The 15,495-nt window shown below is 52.5% G+C and overlaps 1 protein-coding gene across 1 annotated transcript in view; it reads right to left on the bottom strand.

Moving 5' to 3' along the window:
* cenpq (centromere protein Q) overlaps positions 1 to 15,495 on the bottom strand; it is a 72,769-nt gene that overhangs the window by 52,564 nt on the left and 4,710 nt on the right. The window lies entirely within an intron of this gene.

The raw sequence follows: 15,495 nt of genomic DNA, 5'->3' as shown, positions 1-15,495 counted from the left end.
AAAGATCTGCTGCCGGGATCCTGAGCTCTGCTGCTAGGTTTTGCTGGGATCCTCAGCTCTGCTGCTAGGTTTTGCTGGGATCCTCAGCTCTTCTGCTGGGATCCTCAGCTCTGCTGCTAGGTTTTGCTGGGATCCTCAGCTCTTCTGGGATTCTCAGCTCTGCTGCTAGGTTTTGCTGGGATCCTCAGCTCTGCTGCTAGGTTTTGCTGGGATCCTCAGCTCTGCTGCTAGTTTTTGCTGGGATCCTCAGCTCTTCTGCTGGGATCCTCAGCTCTGCTGCTAGGTTTTGCTGGGATCCTCAGCTCTTCTGCTGGGATTCTCAGCTCTGCTGCTAGTTTTTGCTGGGATTCTCAGCTCTGCTGCTAGGTTTTGCTGGGATCCTCAGCTCTTCTGCTGGGATCCTCAGCTCTGCTGCTAGGTTTTGCTGGGATCCTCAGCTCTGCTGCTAGTTTTTGCTGGGATCCTCAGCTCTTCTGCTGGGATTCTCAGCTCTGCTGCTAGGTTTTGCTGGGATCCTCAGCTCTTCTGCTGGGATTCTCAGCTCTGCTGCTAGGTTTTGCTGGGATCCTCAGCTCTGCTGTTGGGTTTTTTCTGGCTCCTCAGCTCTTCTGCTGGGATCCTCAGCTTTTCAGCCGGGATCCTCAGCTCTTCTGCTGGGTCTTGCTGGAATCCTAAACACTTCCAGAATCTTCAGCTCTTCTGCTGGCTTTTGCTGGGATTCTAAGCTCTTCCGGGATTTTCAGCTCTTCTGCTGGGATCCTCACTAAACTGCCATGGAGGGGTGGGGGGGAGCGGTCAGCTCCCAATCACTTATTTCCCTCCCCCCATTTTAAAAATACCTGTTCACAAATTAAGAAAGCGCGAGAAAAAGAGACAGAAAAGGGAAATCACAGAACCACACAAGGGGGCCATTCGGCCCATTGTGTCCATGCCAGCCCTTAGAAAAAAATATCCAAGTAGTCCAACCCTCGCCACCCTCCCTCCCCCCCCCTCCCCCCCCCCCCCCACCCACCCCTTGCTCTTTCCCCTGCAAATTTCTCCTTTTCAAGTATTTATCCAATTCCCTTTTGAAAGTACGATTGAATCTGCTCCCACCGCCGTTTCTGGCCGTGCATTTCCAGATCACAACAACTCGCTGAGCTAAAAAAAAAGTTTCCTCATCTACCCGCCCCAGTTGATTTACCAATTATCTTAATCTGTTGTCGTCTGAGCCTCCTGCCACTGGAAACAGTTTCTCCCCATGTACTCTTATCAAAGCACCTCACATCTGTGGCCCTCAACACCAATGACATAGAATCCGGCTGAACGAGGGGGTCCACAGTCTCAGGATAAGGGTCGGCCAATTAGGACTGCGATGGGAGAAATTTCTTCACTCAGCGGGCGGTGAATCTTGGAATTCTCTACCCCAGAGGGCTGTGGAGGCTCAGTCGTTGAGTATATTCAAGACAGAGATCGATAGATTTTTGGACACCTTAAGGAAGGGCAGGAAAGTGGAGCTGAGGTAGAAGATCAGCCATGATCTTATTGAATGGCGGAGCAGTCTCGAGGGGCCACATGCCGACTCCTGCTCCTATTTTTTATGCGCCTAGCACAGAAACAGGCCATTCGGCCCAACAGGTCCATGCCGGTCGGTGTTTATGCTCCACACGAGCCCTCCTCCCACCCTACTCATCTAACGCGATCAGCATACCCTTCTATACCTTCTCCCTCATGAACTCATCCAGCTTCCCCTTAAATGCATCTACGCTAGTCACCTCAACCACTCCCTGTGGTAGCGAGTTCCACATTCTCGCCACTCTCTGTGGAAAGAAGTTTCTCGTGAATTCCTCGTTCGATTTATTCGTGACTGTCTTACACTTATGACCCTAGTTTTGGACTCACCCCACAATTGGAAAACATCTTCTCTACGTCTAGCCTATCGAACCCTTTCATAATCTTAAATCTGAGCCATGGCTCAGTGAGTAGCACACTCGCCTCTGAGTCAGAAGGTTGTGGGTTCAAGTCCCACTCCAGGGACCTGCGCACATGAAAGCTAGGCTGATACCCCAGTGCAGTGCAGAGGGAGCGCCGCACTGTCGGAGGTGCCGTCCTTCGGGATGAGACGTAAAACCGAGGCCCCGTCTGCGCTTTCGGGTGGACGAGAAAGATCCCACGGGCATTATTTCGAAGAAGAGCAGCGGGAGTTCTCCCCGGTTGTCCTGGGGCCAATATTTATCCCTCAACCAACATCACTAAAAACAGATGATCTGGTCATGATTACATTGCTGTCTGTGGGAGCTTGCTGTGCGCAAATCAGCTGCCGCGTTTCCCACATTGCAACAATGACTCCACTTCAAAAAAAAAGGTACTTCATTAGCTGTAAAGTCCGGTGGTCGTGAAAGGCGCTATATAAATGCAAGTCTTTTTTTCTTTTCTTATAAAGACCTCCATCAGGTCGCCCCTCGGCCATTGCTCCCGCGCAGCGCTCTGCAGGTCCTGCGCAGGCCATTCGCCAGCTTTGCAATGGAGAAACCCCCCCTCCTGCCCTGCTGAAAAAAAATTAGAGGGAGCATTGCCCTGAGCCTTATCTTTTTTTTAAAAAAGAGAACAGAGCCCCAGTGTGTTCAACCTTTCCTGATGGTTGTAACATCTCAGTTCTTGCGTCATCTTTCGAAATCATTTTTGCTCTTTCTCCCATCTTCTACACGGAGACCAGAACTGTGCACAAGTCCTCTTAAATGTGGTTGAAGCAAACACCGAAACTATTACTTCTCTGCTTTTGAATCCTATTCCTCGGGACAGTTCTTCACAGAGTTGGGTCGCATCTCAACATGGGCACTAACCTCTATTATTTTCAGTGAGTCAATGCCCACGGCTAGTATAGGAGCAGGAATAAGGCCATTCAGCCCCCCTCGAGCCTGTTCCGCCATTCAGTCAGATCATGGCTGATCTGTACTTCAACTCATTTACCCGCCTTGTCTTCATATCCCTCGATACACTAACCCAACTAAAACCTATCGATTCTCGGTCTTAAATTGACCCAACTTATTTCACTCCTGAACGGCTCAGCTCTAATTTTTATTATAAGAAAGCCTTCTCAGTACTGCCCCGCCGACAGTGCAGCACTCCCTCAGTACTGCCCCTCCGACAGTGCAGCGCTCCCTCAGTACTGCCCCTCCGACAGTGCGGCACTCCCTCAGTACTGCCCCTCCGACAGTGCAGCGCTCCCTTAGTACAGCCCACTCCGACAGTGCAGTGCCTCCCTCAGTACTGCCCCTCCGACAGTGCAACGTTAAATCAGTACAGCCCCCTCCGACAGTGCAGCACTCCCTCAGTACTGCCTCTCCGACAGTGCGGCGCTCCCTCAGTACAGCCCCCTCCGACAGTGCAGCGCTCCCTCAGTCCTGCCCCTCTGACAGTGCAGCGCTCAGCTAAGTACTGCCCCTCCCGACAGTGCAGTGCTCCCTCAGTACTGCCCCTGCGACAGTGCGGCACTCCCTCAGTACCTGCCCCCTCCGACAGTGCAGCGCTCCTTAGTACAGCCCACTCCGACAGTGCAGCGCTCCCTCAGTACTGCCCCTCCGACAGTGCGGCACTCCCTCAGTACTGCCCCTCCGACAGTGCAGCGCTCCCTTAGTACAGCCCACTCCGACAGTGCAGTGCTCCCTCAGTACTGCCCTCCGACAGTGCAACGTTAAATCAGTACAGCCCCCTCCGACAGATGCAGCACTCCCTCAGTACTGCCTCTCCGACAGTGCGGCGCTCCCTCAGTACAGCCCCCTCCGACAGTGCAGCGCTCCCTCAGTCCTGCCCTCCGACAGTGCAGCGCTCGCTAAGTACTGCCCCTCCGACAGTGCAGCGCTCCCTCAGTACTGCCCCTACCGACAGTGCAGCGCTCCTCAGTACTGCCCCTGCGACAGTGCGGCACTCCCTCAGTACTGCCCCTCTGACAGTGCGGAGCTCCTTCAGTACTGGCTCTCCGACAGTGCAGCTGCTCCCTCAGTTTCTCTCTCTCGCTGGAGCCTAGCATCAAGGCCCGTTGCTACAAATTGGAGTGAAACCACACACACGATATCTGGTAATGAAACACTCCCCAGCAAAATCTAGCTGCAGTTTGATCACTGGAATGGACACGAGGCCTAGCATGTTCTCCCGAGATATAAATATATAGAACTAGATAGAACGTACGGCACAGAAACAGGCCATTCGTACAACAGGTCCATGACAATGATCCCTTTAGGCCGCACAGCTCCCGCAGCCGGATCACAGGCTCTTCAATGGGCCGTGCGCGAGTGGCCCCAAAATATTAGAGGGAACATTGATCCACACGAGCCTCCTCGTCATATCGACAACAAATACAACTTATATATTTATGTAGCGCCTTTAACGTAGTAAAACATCGCAAGTTGCTTCACAGGAGCCTATTCGAAAACAATTTGACACCGAGCCACATAGGGAGGTATTAGGGCAGGTGACCCAAAGCTGGGGCAAAGGGGCAGGTTTTAAGGAGCGTCTTAAAGGAGGAGAGAGAGGCGGAGAGGTTTAGGCAGGGAATTCCAGAGCTCAGGGCCCAGACAGCTGAAGGCACGGCCACCAATGATAATGCGATTAAAATCGGGAATGCGCAAGAGAACAGAATTAGAGGAGCGCAGAGGTCTCGGCGGGTTCTGGGGTTGGAGGAGGTTACAGAGATAGGGAGGGGTGTAGGGGCTGGAGGAGGTTACAGAGATAGGGAGGGGTGTAGGGGCTGGAGGAGGTTACAGAGATAGGGAGGGGTGTAGGGGCTGGAGGAGGTTACAGAGATAGGGAGGGTTGTAGGGGCTGGAGGAGGTTACAGAGATAGGGAGGGTTGTAGGGGCTGGAGGAGGTTACAGAGATAGGGAGGGGTGTAGGGGCTGGAGAGGGAGGGTTGTAGGGGCTGGAGGAGGTTACAGAGATAGGAGGGTTGTAGGGGCTGGAGGAGGTTACAGAGATAGTGAGTGTTGTAGGGGCTGGAGGAGGTTACAGAGATAGGGAGGGTTGTAGGGGCTGGAGGAGGTTACAGAGATAGGGAGGGTTGTAGGGGCTGGAGGAGGTTACAGAGATAGTGAGTGTTGTAGGAGCTGGAGGAGGTTACAGAGGTAGGGAGGGTTGTAGGGGCTGGAGGAGGTTACAGAGATAGGAGGGTTGTAGGGGCTGGAGGAGGTTACAGAGATAGGGAGGGTTGTAGGGGCTGGAGGAGGTTACAGAGATAGGGAGGGTTGTAGGAGCTGGAGGAGGTTACAGAGATAGGGAGGGTTGTAGGAGCTGGAGGAGGATACAGAGATTGGAAGGGTTGTAGGGGCTGGAGGATGTTACAGAGATAGGGAGTGTTGTAGGGCTGGAGGATGTTACAGAGATAGGGAGGTTTGTAGGGCTGGAGGAGGTTACAGAGATAGGGAGGGGCGAGGCCATGGAGGGATTTGAAAAGAAAGGATGAGGATATTAAAATCGAGGTGCTGCTTAACCGGGAGCCAATGTAGGTCAGCGAGCACAGGGGGTGATGGGTGAACGGGACCTGGTGCGAGTTAGGACACGGGCAGCCGAGTTTTGGATGACTCAAGTTTACGTAGGGTGGAATGTGGGAGGCCAGCCAGGAGTGTGTTGGAATAGTCAAGTCTGGAGGTAACAAAGGCATGGATGAGGGTTTCAGCAGCGGATGAGCTGAGGCGGGGCGGAGACGGGCGATGTTACGGAGGTGGAAGTAAGCGGTCTTGGTGATGCCGTGGATATGTGGTCGGAAGGTCATCTCGGGGTCAAATACGACACCAATGTTGTGAACAGTCTGGTTCAGCCTCAGACATTGTCCAGAGAGAGGGATGGAGTCGGGGCTGGGAAGAGAGTTTGTGGCTGGGACCGAAGACAATGGCTTCAATCTTCCCAATGTTTAGATGGAGGGAATTTCTGCTTATTCAGTACCTGATGTCGGACAAGCAGTCTGACAATTTAGGGACAATGGAGGGGTCGCGAGAGGTTAGGGCTGATAAGTGGCAGGTAACATTCGCGCCACAGAAGGCAATGACTATCTCCAACAAGCGAGAGTCTAACCACCGCCCCTCGACATTCAATGGCATTACCATCGCCGAATCCCCCACCATCAACATCCTGGGGGTCACCATTGACCAGAAATTTAACTGGACCAGCCACATAAATACTGTGGCTACAAGAGCAGGTCAGAGGCTGGGTATTCTGCGGCGAGTGTCTCACCTCCTGACTCCCCAAAGCCTTTCCACCATCTACAAGGCACAAGTCAGGAGTGTGATGGAATACTCTCCACTTGCCTGGATGAGTGCAGCTCCAACAACACCCAAGAAGCTCGACACCATCCAGGACAAAGCAGCCCGCTTGATTGGCACCCCATCCACCGCCTTAAACATTCACTCCCTCCACCACCGGCGCACCGTGGCTGCAGTGTGTACCATCTACAAGATGCACTGCAGCAACTCGCCAAGGCTTCTTCGGCAGCACCTCCCAAACCCGCGACCTCTTCCACCTGGAAGGACAAGGGCAGCAGGCGCATGGGAACACCACCACCTCCAAGTTCCCCTCCAAGTCACACACCATCCTGACTTAGAAATACATCAGCTGTTCCTTCATCGTCGCTGGGTCAAACTCCTGGAACTCCCTCCCTAACAGCACTGTGGGAGCACCTTCACCACACGGACTGCAGCGGTTCAAGAAGGCGGCTCACCACCACCTTCTCAAGGGCAACTAGGGATGGGCAATAAATGCGAATAAAAAAAAGGTGGTGGTGAGGTAGAGCTGGGTGTCGTCAGCGACGCTCCCTTTAAGCTGCACGGACCCGCAGCTCTCTGCACCTCCCGTGCAGCCGGCTCGCTGTCTGTTCAATGGCAAAAAACGTGCACCCAAAGTAAAATGACGGGGAATATTGGGCGTCAGTGTACATGTGGAAAATAACGCTGTGTTTTCGGATGATATCGCCAAGGGGCAGCATGCAGATGAGAAAAAGGAGGGAGGGCCAAGGATAGATCCTTGAGGGACACCAGAGGTAACAGTGCGGAAGAGGGAAGGGAAACCGTGGAAGGTGATTCTCTGGCTATGACTGGATAGATAAGAACGGAACCGCCCTATCAGCATAACCTTCTATTCCTTTCTCCCTCATGTGTTTATCCGGCTTCCCCGTAAATCCATCTGTGCTATTCCCCTCAACCACTCCCTGTGGCAGCGAGTTCCACCTTCTCTCCGAGTAGTCATAACAGCACAGAAGGAGGCCATTCGGCCCTCCGTGCCGGCGCTCTCTGGTGCAATCCAGTCAGTCCCATTCCCCCGCTCTATCCCCGTAGCCCTGCAAGTTTATTTCCCTCCAGTGCCTATCCAGTCTCCCCTTGAAAACATCGAGTGTCTCCGCTTCCACCACTTCCGTCGGCAGCGAGTTCCAGGTCCTCACCACTCGCTGAGTAAAATAGCTTTTCCCTCACATCCCCCCCTGTATCTCTTGCCCCAAACCTTGGCCTAGAAATTCGGTTTTGGCGCAGCGAGGGCTTTAGCGCCGGAAGTTAGTGCCGGCGCTAAGTCCCCCTGCGCGCGCCAAAAATTCAGTAGCGCCGCACCCAAACGGCTGCTGGCGCTACGGAGGGGTCTCAGCGCCTCAAAACCGGCGCCACGCGCCGCATTGCGGCGCTATGGCGCCCGCTGCGGTGCGGCAGGCTCGGGAAGTGCAGGCCTCCTCCTTCCGTTAAGGAGGAGCTGCCTGCACCCGGCCGCGGCCCGCGATAATCTTTTTAAAAATGAGCCCGGCACCTCGGACAAGTGCCGGGCTTGCTTCTGTTCCGGGTTTGGGGGGGGGGGGGGGGGGGGGGGGGGGGGGGGAAGTCCGGGGAGGGAGCTGCGGCCAGGCGGCCGGCGGGAAAGCAGCCGGCCGCCGCGGGGCCTTTAACGCGCCGGCGCAAAGTTCTGTAAGGCACCTCTGCCAGAACGTTGCTTGCGGCTGCCACGGGCGAGGCGGCCGCAACTCAATTTCCGAGTTCAGGCGGGTTACCATGGCAACCGGGACGCTGCGCACACCGATGACGTCATCGGTGCCGGCGCAGCGCTACCAGCCTAACGCCGATTTAGGGCCCCTGTCAATTTCTAAACTGGCCATAACTTCGGCGCTAGGCCCTCTAGCGCCTCAAAAGCGGCGCTAAGGCCAGTGAATTTCTAGGCCCTTAAATCTGTGTCCCCTAGTCCTTGTACCATCAACTAGTGGGAACAGCCTTTCCCCGTCTAGCCTATCCAAACCCGTCATATTCTTGTACACCTCGATCAAATCACCCCTCAACCTCCTTTGCTCTAATGAAAACAAATCCAGCTTCTCCAACCTGTCCTTGTAGCTAAGAACCCCCATCCCCAGAACCATTCTGGTAAATCTCCTCTGCACCCTCTCAAGGGCCCTTCACATCTTTCCTAAAGTGTGGTGACCAGAACTGGACGCAATACTCCAGGTGTGGCCTAACCAGCTTGAAATGTCTTGAAAGCCGCTGCATAAAAGCAAGTCTTTCTTTCTTTCACTTTCCCCGATAGTTTTCAGCGGACACTCCTTCAAAGAGCTGGCACAGGCACGATGGGCCGAATGGCCTTCCCAGGTGCTGTAGGATTCCGTGAGACACTCCCTGTCCTTGACATCAGGTTTGGGACAGTCGAACACGGTGCAGAAATTTTTCAGGATAAAATGCACCTGGAACAAAGCTACTGGTTGTGGGAGCTTGCTGTGCGCAAATTGGCCGCCGCGTTTCCCACATCACAACGGTGACCGCACTTCAAAAGCACTTCATTGGCTGTGAAGCGCTTTGGAAACATCCGGAGGTGGTGAAAGGCGCTGACATTCAACGGCATTACCATCGCTGAATCCCCCACCATCAACATCCTGGGGGGTTACCATTGACCAGAAACTTAACTAGACCAGCCACATAAATACTGTGGCAACAAGAGCAGGTCAGAGGCTGGGTATTCTGTGGCGAGTGTCTCACCACCTGACTCCCCAAAGCCTTTCCACCATCTACAAGGCACAAGTCAGGAGTGTGATGGAATACTCTCCACTTGCCTGGATGAGTGCAGCTCCAACAACACTCAAGAAGCTCAACACCATCCAGGACAAAGCAGCCGGCTTGATTGGCACCCCATCCACCACCTTAAACATTCACTCCCTCCACCACCGGCGCACCGTGGCTGCAGTGTGGACCGTCTACAAGATACACTGCAGCAACTCGCCAAGGCTTCTTCGGCAGCACCTCCCAAACCCGCGACCTCTTCCACCTAGAAGGACAAGGGCAGCAGGCGCATGGGAACACCACCACCTCCAAGTTCCCCTCCAAGCCACACACCAACCTGACTTGGGAATATATCAGCCATTCCTTCATCGTCGCTGGGTCAAAATCCTGGAACTCCCTCCCTAACAGCACTGTGGGGGTACCTTCACCACACGGACTGCAGGGGTTCAAGAAGGCGGCTCACCACCACCTTCTCAAGGGCAATTAGGGATGGGCAATAAATGCTGGCCTTGCCAGCGACACCCACATCCTATAAAAACGAATTAAAAAAAAAGAAATGGGAGATCATTCTTTATGCAGTTTACTCCTGGTAACTCAAAGCTGTTTTGGTACTAAAAAAAGATTAAAGCGATCTAAAAAATTCATATTAAGCAACATAAACAAGGCCAAGCGGGCTCAAAACAGTTTCAATTATCAGCTAACTCAAACTACACAACTACGAATTGAGGAATTGACAACTACAACTTGCATTGATGTAGCGCCTTTAACTCAATAAAACATCTCAAGGTGCTTCACAGGAGCGATTATTACATATTACACAGGATTACATCAGATATACGGCACAGAAACAGGCCATTCGGCCCAACCAGTCCATGCCGGCGTTTATGCTCCACTCGAGCCTCCTCCCGTCTTTCCTCATCTAAATCTATCAGCGTAACCCTCGATTCCCTTCTCCCTCATCTCCTTGTCCAGCCTCCCCTTAAATACATCGATACTATTCGCTTCAACCACTCCCTGTGGCAGCGAGTTCCACATTCTCACCACTCTCTGGGTAAAGAAGTTTCTCCTGAATTCCCTATTGGATTTCTTGGTGACGATCTTATATTGATGGCCTCTAGTTATGCTCTTCCCCACAAGTGGAAACACTCTCTCTGTATCCACTCTATCAAAACCTTTCATCATTTTAAAGACCTCTATTAGGTCACCCCTCAACCTTCTTATTTCAAGAGAAAAGAGACCCAGCCTGTTCATCCTTTCCTGATATGTATACCCTCGCATTTCTGGTATCATCCTTGTAAATCTTCTCTGCACCCTCTCCAGTGCCTCTATATCCTTTTTATAATATGGCGACCAGAACTGTACGCTGTACTCCAAGTGTGGTCTAACCAGGGTTCGATGTTTCGATAACTTCCCTACTTTTCAATTCTATCCCTCTAGAAATAAACCCTAGCGCTTGGTTTGCTTTTTTGTGGCCTTGTTAACCTGCGTCACAACTTTTAGTGATTTGTGTATTTGTACTCCGAGATCCCTTTGTTCCTCTACCCCACCTAGACTCGCACCCTCCAAGTGATGAGTGACCTCCCTATTCTTCCTACCGAAATGTAATACCTCACATTTATCTGTGTTGAACTTCATTTGTCAATTATATGCCCATTCTGCAAGTTTATTAATGTCCTCCTGTAACTTGTTGCAGTCCTCCTCATTATTGACTATCTCTCGCCGCAATTTGGTGTCATCCGCAAATTTAGAAATTGTATTTTTGATTCCAAAGTCTAAATCGTTGATGTAAATTGTGACCAGCAGTGGTCCCAGCACTGATCCTTGTGGAACACCACTACCCACCTTCTCCACTGTGAATAGCTGCCCTTTCCTCCCACTCTCTGCTTTCTGTCCTGAAGCCAGCCAGCAATCCATTCTGCTACTTGTCCCCTGACTCCGCATTCTCTGACCTTGTTCATCAGTCTATTATGGGGTACCTCTATCAAACAAAATTTGACACCGAGCCACATTAAGAGGTGTCAGGGCAGGTGACCAAAAGCTTGGTCAAAGAGGCAGGTTTTAAGGAGCGTCTTAAAAGGAGGAAAGAGAGGCGGAGAGGAGCGATTAAAATCAGTGATGCTCAAGGGGCCAAAATTGGGGGAGCGCAGATATCTCGGGGGGGGGGGGGGAGGTTGTGGAGCTGAAGGAGATTAGAGAGATCAGGAGGGGGCGAGGCCATGGAGGGGTTTGAAAACAAGGATGAGAATTTTAAAATCGAGGCGTTGCCGGACTGGGAACCAGCGGGCACAGCCGGGGTGACGGGTGATCGGGACTTGGTGCGAGTTAGGATACGGGCAGCAGAGTTTTGAGGGAGGCCGGCCAGGAGAGCGTTGGAATAGTCGAGTCTGGATAAACATCGATGATCCATTTCAGAATGATGCCAGGGTTGTATTATGAGGATAGGTTGGATGGACCAGGCTCGTTTTCCCTCAAGTATAGAAGATTAAGCGGTGATCTAATTTTAAAAAACATATTTTTATTCGTTCACGGGATGTGGGCATCGCTGGCAAGGCCAGCATTTATTGCCCATCCCTAGTTGCCCTTGAGAAGGTGGTGGTGAGCCGCCGCCTTGAACCGCTGCAGTCCGTGTGGTGAAGTTGCTCCCACAGTGCTGTTAGGGAGGGAGTTCCAGGATTTTGACCCAGCGACGATGAAGGATCGGCCGATATATTTCCAAGTCGAGATGATGTGTGACTTGGAGGGGAACTTGGAGGTGGTGGTGTTCCCATGCACCTGCTGCCCTTGTCCTTCTAGGTGGAACAGGTCGCGGGTTTGGGAGGTGCTGCCGAAGAAGCCTTGGCGAGTTGCTGCAGTGCATCTTGTAGATGGTACACACTGCAGCCACGGTGCGCCGGTGATGGAGGGAGTGAATGTTTAAGGTGGTGGATGGGGTGCCAATCAAGCGGGCTTGCTTTGTCCTGGATGGTGTCGAGCTTCTTGAGTGTTGTTGGAGCTGCTCTCATCCAGGCAAGTGGAGAGTATTCCATCACACTCCTGACTTGTGCCTTGTAGATGGTGGAAAGACTTTGGGGAGTCAGGAGGTGAGACACTCGCCGCAGAATTCCCAGCCTCTGGCCTGCTCTTGTAGCCACAGTATTTATGTGGCTGGTCCAGTTAAGTTTCTGGTCAATGGTGACCCCAGGATGTTGATGGTGGGGGATTCGGCGATGGTAATGTCGTTGAATGTCAAGGGGAGGTGGTTAGACTCTCGCTTGTTGGAGATAGTCATTGCCTGGCACTTCTGTGGCGCGAATGTTACCTGCCACTTATCAGCCCAAGTCTGAACGTCGTCCAGGTCTTGTTGCATGCGGGCATGGACTGCTTCATCATCAATTGAGGTGTTTAAGTTGATTAAAGGAGGTGATAGGGTAGATAGAGAAAAATTATTTCCTCTGGTGGGAGGGTGTAAGATTCGCGAAATTTTCATTAAATAATCACGCAGGAAAATAGGGTTAATAAAACAGCTTTATTGACCAAAAGAAGCTTGTACAGAGAAACCTTTGATAAAAGGGCACACAAAATGGCCGCCAGGCCTCGTGACCAGCTTCTGGGACCATTTGAATTTCTGTTACTGCAAGCCAGACAGGCTTGTGGATTGAGGACATTAAAAGCCCGCGAAAACCAGTTTCGGGAAGCCGAAACTCATGGAACTGAGCATACATATTGATTAGATTACAAGTACAGGACAGATTTGGGTGGCAGGATGAGGCCCATCAAGAAATGGGCGGACAATTGAACGAACGCTTTAACCCATTACACTGTACAAAGAAAAGCCGTTTAACAGCCATCCAGGGCAATCTCCAGACCGATCAATATACAAACCGAGTTACGGTGACAAAGCAAAGACATTATCGGCCCAGGAAGGCCAGTTAAGCTATCACCGACTCCCGTTATGAAGACAAAACACCCCTGCAGAGAGTTCTGCCCGCCAAAATTATTACAAAGACAGGACTATGATTTGGCGGGAGATAAGAATGTTCCAAAAAGTATAACTGTGGATTGAGTAAAGGCCATGGGAACTCTTCGGTACTCTACTTCGGTTCGGTACTTCGGTTCAGCACTGTTTCGGTTCGGAACGTGTTCGGTTCGTGGTTCGGTAAACGGTGTCCGGCGGGGTGTTCAGCCGTGTGTTCCGCGACTTTGGGAGGCTCGGCCCGACAAGGCCCGGCCACGACGAGAAGACAATGAGGGAGGCCCGGGTACTTTTGTCGGGAGATCATCGACGACCCAGGCCGGAGAAGAAGACACTCAGGTCCCGGAGTGTGCATCCAGTTCTTAAACATCACATCGGTAACGGATCCATCCGTGGCGAGCGCTCACCAAGGCTGTATCGGCCGCCTCCATCGCAGGAGAACCAAGAGGAAAACAAGCTGCGCCAGAAGCTTCCAAACCCACGTGACGACGGAAAGCTGTGTCGAAAGGCTGCAAGGCCTTTTTCGCAATTCTTAAAGTGGTGAGCATGATCCCGAGTCCCTCAAATCGAAACTTAGTTAGGTTTAGGGGAGGGGGTTAAGGGTAATTGTAATGTGTTACCCCTTTCACGATGTGCCGTGTGTTCCCCATTTCTATAGAGTTAAGTTTATAGATGTGTGCATGCTTGTAGTTGCTTCAATCTGTGCATATGACATGTATTTTATAATGCTGCAAACTGCTCAATAAAGGCATCCATTTCGTGCTATTCGACCTGGTCTATTGAGTTTTTCTGCACTACAGCTCCCTGCATCTAAGTCCAAGGTCTAGAACCGTAGGGGCGAGTGGGTCGAACCACTCACGGGTAATTATTGCAAGAAGCCTGGCAGGAGACCAGAGCAAGCAAGAGAAACCCCCTACAGTTTTGGGGGGGGGGGGTGGGAGTCCAGAACAAGGTGGGGCGTCACCTTAAAATTAGAGCCAGGCCGTTCAGGGGTGATGTCAGGAAGCAGTTCTTCACACAAAGGGTGGTGGAAATCTGCAACTCTCTCCCCCAACAAGCTGTTGCGGCCGGGTGTTAGACCAGGCTATTAAGGGTTACGGAACCAAGGCGGGTAGATTGAGTAAAGATACAGTTCTACCTTGATCTAACTGAATGGCAGAACAGGCTCGAGGGGCTGAATGGGCCTCCTCTTGTACTTGTGTTACAGTCTCGAGGGGTTGAATGGCCTCCTTCTGTTCCTGTGTAACAGTCTCGAGGGGTTGAATGGCCTCCTTCTGTTCCTGTGTAACAGGCTCGAGGGGCTGAATGGCCTCCTCCTGTTCCTGTGTAACAGGCTTGAGGGGCTGAATGGCCTCCTCCTGTCCCTGTGTAACAGGCTCGAGGGGCTGAATGGCCTCCTCCTGTCCCTGTGTAACAGGCTCGAGGGGCTGAATGACCTCCTCCTGTTCCTGTGTAACAGGCTCGAGGGGCTGAATGGGCCTCCTCTTCCTGTGTAACAGGCTCGAGGGGCTCAAGGGCCTCCTCCTGTCCCTGTGTAACAGGCTCGAGGGGCTGAATGGGCCTCCTCTTCCTGTGTAACAGGCTCGAGGGGCTGAATGGCCTCCTCCTGTTCCTGTGTAACAGGCTCGAGGGGCTGAATGGCCACCTCCTGTTCCTGTGTAACAGGCTCGAGGGGCTGAATGGGCCTCCTCTTCCTGTGTAACAGGCTCGAGGGGCTCAATGGCCTCCTCCTGTTCCTGTGTAACAGGCTCGAGGGGCTGAATGGGCCTCCTCTTCCTGTGTAACAGGCTCGAGGGGCTGAATGGGCCTCCTCCTGTTCCTGTGTAACAGGCTCGAGGGGCTGAATGGCCACCTCCTGTTCCTGTGTAACAGGCTCGAGGGGCTGAATGGGCCTCCTCTTCCTGTGTAACAGGCTCGAGGGGCTGAATGGCCTCCTCCTGTTCCTGTGTAACAGGCTCGAGGGGCTGAATGGCCTCCTCCTGTTCTTATGTAACAAGCTCGAGGGGTGGAACTGCTGTTTCTATGGCCTGCTGATTACCACCTACCGCCCTCCTTCAGCTGATGAATCAGTACACCTCCATGTTGAACACCACTTGGAAGAAGCACTGAGAGTAGCAAGGGCACAGAATGTACTCTGGGTGGGGAACTTCAATGTCCATCACCAAGAGTGGCTCGGTAGCACCACTACTGACCGAGCTGGCCGAGTCCTGGAGGACATAGCTGCCAGTCTGGGCCTGCGACAGGTGGTGAGAGAACCAACACGAGGGAAAAACCTACTTGGCCTCGTCCTCACCAATCTACCTGTCGCAGATGCATCTGTCCATGACAGCATTGGTAGCAGTGACCACCGCACAGTCATTGTGGAGACAAAGTCCCGTCTTCACACTGAGGACACCCTCCATCATGTTGTGTGGCACTACCACCGTGTTAAATGGAATAGATTCAGAACAGATCCAGCAGCTCAAACCTGGGCATCCATGAGGCGCTGTGGGCCATCAGCAGCAGCAGAATTGTATTCCACCACAATCTGTAACCTCATGGCCTGACATATCCCTC

The sequence above is a fragment of the Somniosus microcephalus genome, unplaced genomic scaffold (genome assembly GCF_052327205.1).
Source record: "Somniosus microcephalus isolate GS21.2 unplaced genomic scaffold, FLI_Smic_1.0 unresolved_chr2, whole genome shotgun sequence".
NCBI classification, from domain to species: Eukaryota; Metazoa; Chordata; class Chondrichthyes; order Squaliformes; family Somniosidae; genus Somniosus; species Somniosus microcephalus.
Note: the sequence above shows the minus strand (reverse complement) of the source record. Positions and strands in the feature narration are given on the sequence as shown.